Genomic DNA, 4,450 nt, shown 5'->3' with positions numbered 1-4,450 from the left:
ATGTGCGCTTTCTAAGGGTCTGCGCACAATAGGAGAAATATTAGGAACAGATATTAAATATGAGAATTTTAACCTATCAGAACTGTGTACTGTGGAATGTGCGCCTTCTGACAGGTTAAAATTCTTATATTTAATATCTGTTCCTAATATTTCTCCTATTGTGCGTAGACCCTAACAGGTTAAAATTATTATATTTAATATCTGTTCCTAATATTTTTCCTATTGTGCGTAGACCCTTAGGCTATCGGACCTCTTTCTTTTTCTCTCATTCTGTCGGTCTGGGGGGTGGCGACTCAGCCGCGTGCCTTCCTGTAGCGGCGAAGTCTGATATTGCTTTGCGTTATTCTGTCTCGTTTGTATCGTCTTGTATTGTCTCGTTTTGTATCGTCTTGTATCGTCTCGTATCGTCTCGTCTCGTATTGTACATATCTCGTCTCGTATTGTACGTAGTATCGTTGTATCGTTGTACCGTTGTATCGTTGTACCGTTGTATCGTTGTGCCGTTGTACCGTTGTATCGTTGTGCCGTTGTACCGTTGTATCGTTGTGCCGTTGTATCATTGTATCCATTAAAGACAAGGGTATGCTCGTCCGGTGGTAACCCACTGCGCATCTATCAAAAATAGAGGGGATAAGCACGTGACTGTCACCAAGTTACGTCACATTCGATTTATTTCGGTTAATTACGGAGCGGTTCGAGTTCGGGTAATATGGCCGCAAAAACGATCGCGAGCACAGTAATAGTGTATGTGCGTAAGTAGCGTGTATATTTATCATAAAGTGATCGTGCGTGATAACAATGAATTGCGCAGTAAATATATTTCTTGAATTTTTTACAACAATGTTTTTAAACCTATAATTATTTCTTATTTGTTCAATTCAAACATAATAAAATATAATTTCTTACAATCGCTCATAATATTGAATGTTGTTTTAAAATTCTATTTTTCAATTATTGATTATGTAAATATAAAAATTATCAATTTCAAGATAATGTCATATATAGTACTAATATATTACATGATACGTTTTATTCTTAAAATAAACATTTTAATTAAAGTACTGCAAAGACCGTTGTAAGTATATTGATAAATAATACATTTTAATTTACCGGAAAAATAATGATGTTTTTTTCGTATTTTTTTTTATATTAAAATGTTTAATGTAATTGATTTATTTGGAAAATTTTATATATTTAAATTAATACAATATCAATTTAATAAAATAATTTATGTATTAAATATAATATATACATTAATTTACATGTGTTATCATTAAAATTTAATTTAATATAATAATAAGATTAATTTTTGTTTATTTCATACAAGTTTATTTCATACTTAATTAATAAAATATTACTTTCATACAATTTTTCCGTCCAAAATGAACTTTACATATACTTAAACATATTATACTTTGTATCTCACATCTCAGTAAAGTAATGCGTATTAATGTATTACAAAAAATTCAATAAAAGATTATTTTTTATGCTGACACTTATAAAAATAGTAAAATAGTAATTTTTTATAATGTACATTGCAAAGAAATTATAATAATTTCGAAATTACCGCGTAATGATGACGTAACTTGGTGACAATTCTGATTGGCCAGTTGACAGTCACGTGATTTATCGATGCGCAAGAGCATACCCTTGTCTTTATATCATGGTTGTATCGTATTATTCCTTGTCTACCGGTACCAGGACGCGGATATCGGGGAGGGGAGAGGCGTGCGTATCGTCTCGTCTTGTGTTGTGCAAGGTAACGTGTTCTCGTATCGTCTCGTCTTGTGTTATACAAGGTAACGTGTTCTCGTATTGCTTCGTCTTATATTGTACGAGGTAACAGGGTCTCGTGTTGTTTTAACTGTTATTTAGGTTGCTACTCTTTCGCTGGGGCCCAAGGCCCGGGTATTCCGGCGGGAGAGGGAGCGAATTTGTGGGTGTGAATTCGTTTTTTTCTGGTTTCCTGTTCTTTTTCTTTTTGATACTCCATTAAATTAATTGACGTTGATAATGTTGAAGAAATAATGGCGGTGAGCATGAGGCGAGTACTATGGTGGCAGATGACGCTCGTCGAGAACTCCTCGGTCTGTTTTAAGGAGGGGGGAGTTGTGACGTGACATTTTGTCAGTCACCCAGAAAAACGGCATAACGCGAGATCCTGGGTCCTTCAGGGTCAGCGGGCGAGCGCACAAGCGAATGTGCGACATTATTATTTAATTTTATTTCATTTTTGCGATTATTGTATTATTTAATTGATATTCTCTTTGTGCGATTGTTGTATTATTTTTCTTTTTTTCTTCTTGTCGCTATTTAGTTAAGTTTTAGTTAATATTAAGACGATCCTGAGCTCGGATTTTGCCGGTAATTCACGATCAGAGCCGGTGACTGCGCTGTATTCTTGTGTTCGGCCGCCTCACCTATCGCTAGAAGAGAGAAGACGTCGCCTCCCACGAGGAAGAGATTGCTGTATGAAGAATTTGGCTGAAGTCACGAGAAGCGCGGCACACGCAGGTCGTATTATTTCATATTTGTTATTAATGTCGCTATTATTTGGTGGATTATCGCACCCTCATTGCAGACGCCTCGGAGAGAGACGTCAGCTGGGAACGGACTCAAAGGCAGAACATCCGCCGAAGCATCGTGTCCCACAACGATCGATGGAAGATCGTCAAGCGACAAGGAAGCATTTTCGGACTTTTGGAAAAGCGCGCCACAGCGTAAAAGGATCCGCGACACGCAAGGACCCGCGGGATTCGTCGCGGGGTCACGCGGTCGCGGCGAGCCAATTAGAGCAAGCAGAGGCCGATAAGAGAGGGCCTGACGACCTGCGTGAATCCGCGGAAACTTCCGATCGGCACTTGTGCAGTGACGGACCTCGAGTAAGGACGCAGGATCTCGCCCATAATTTGGCAGGAATTTCGAGAATATTCGTCGAAGATGAGCACTGCTATCGGCTCTCGTACAGACTTTGAAGGAAGCGGCTGAGGAGGAGTATCTTGGTGAGGCGAGCGTTATTCGTTTTATTGTAAAGCCACCGATCGCGTAATCTTTTGTGAGCGTCTTGAGCGGATCGCGTGTGAGAATTTACGCGGATTTGATTCGGTCGATGTCGTACCGGCAAAGAGTAACGTTATTGTTTCTGTCGATGAGCGCGTGCCATCCGCTCGAGCGTAAGAGTTCGTGAACTCAGGATTGTCGTTATCGCTCGCCCGTGTCACTGCCAAGTCATATCGTTCGTATTACTTGTTGAGATTCCGGTTTGTTTAAGAATTAGAGTCGAGCCGCGTGTCACCGCTCAGCATTAGGCTGTCGGTTTGCGGGAAGTTCCGAGAGTCGGACATTTCTAAGTACCGTCGACGACGACCTTGATATCGTCTCTTCTGTAATAAAGTAAACTTGTCGTCGACGCGCGACCGCGGAATTCTGTAGATTATGTCAACTCATGTATCGACGCGTATTGAATAAATAGGAAACTCTTTGTCATTGTTAATATTAATTGCTGTCTGATTATTTCTGTCTGCCTCTACCTCGTTCCCCGACATTGTTCCCCGCTCATCGCGAACCACCCCCTCTGCCAATTTCGTTGGCTGAGCTAGCTGAGCCTGTCCGTCGCGAATTCCGTTGCTCTGTAATTTCTTTGTCCGAGCGTAACATCTTAATTTAGTGCGAAGAGTGGCACGCTCTCTCGTGCCTGGCGCCCAACGAAAATTAGTACGGCTCGAATATCGTAGCACATAAAATTTAAGGAAGAACCGCACTTTTGCTAATTACATTATTGTGTCCATCTTTTTGAGCTATCGCGTAAAAAGAGCAGCGGATGAAGTGACGAAGTTGTGCCGTCCCTCACAAGTACGGTCACAAATTTGGCAATAAATTGAAATGAATATAATGAAAAACTCCAACGAAAGTCACTTATATCCATTTTGTTAATTTAGTAACAAATAAATTAAAATAAAATCAATTACCTTGTAATATCGTATCAAGTTAGAACAATGCGAATAGAGACCCATTTTAAGATGTTGATAATAAACAATTTAAAATCAGAATAACCGAACATCTCAAGTACAAAGGAAGTACAAATGGAAATAAGGGGAAAATTAGGAAGGGGTAAAAGTGTAATAAAGTGGGAATAAAAGTGAAAAAGATAAGGAAATTTACGAAGGAAAAAGAGAGTTTCTTATCTAAATAAGATTCTGGTAAAGCCTTTGTATCATTTTGTTTATTAAGACCCTGTTTTTGCCTTTTGATGTGAATCATTTCAGACACCAATCTCTTATTGTAAGACGATTCAATGTCTAAAATTTGGACATCATCCCATTTAAAATTGTGGTCAAAGTTAATACGATGGTCAGTAATAACAGAAGGAGAACCTGTTCTTTTTCTAATATCAGACATATGTTCTTTTAGTCTAGTACCAAGTTTTCTTTTAGTCTGACCAACGTAGCTG

The sequence above is a fragment of the Cyphomyrmex costatus genome, unplaced genomic scaffold (assembly GCF_001594065.2).
Source record: "Cyphomyrmex costatus isolate MS0001 unplaced genomic scaffold, Ccosl1.0 scaffold771, whole genome shotgun sequence".
Lineage (NCBI taxonomy): Eukaryota > Metazoa > Arthropoda > Insecta > Hymenoptera > Formicidae > Cyphomyrmex > Cyphomyrmex costatus.
The sequence above is the reverse complement of the archived record's forward strand: the minus strand, read 5'-3'. Positions refer to the sequence as shown.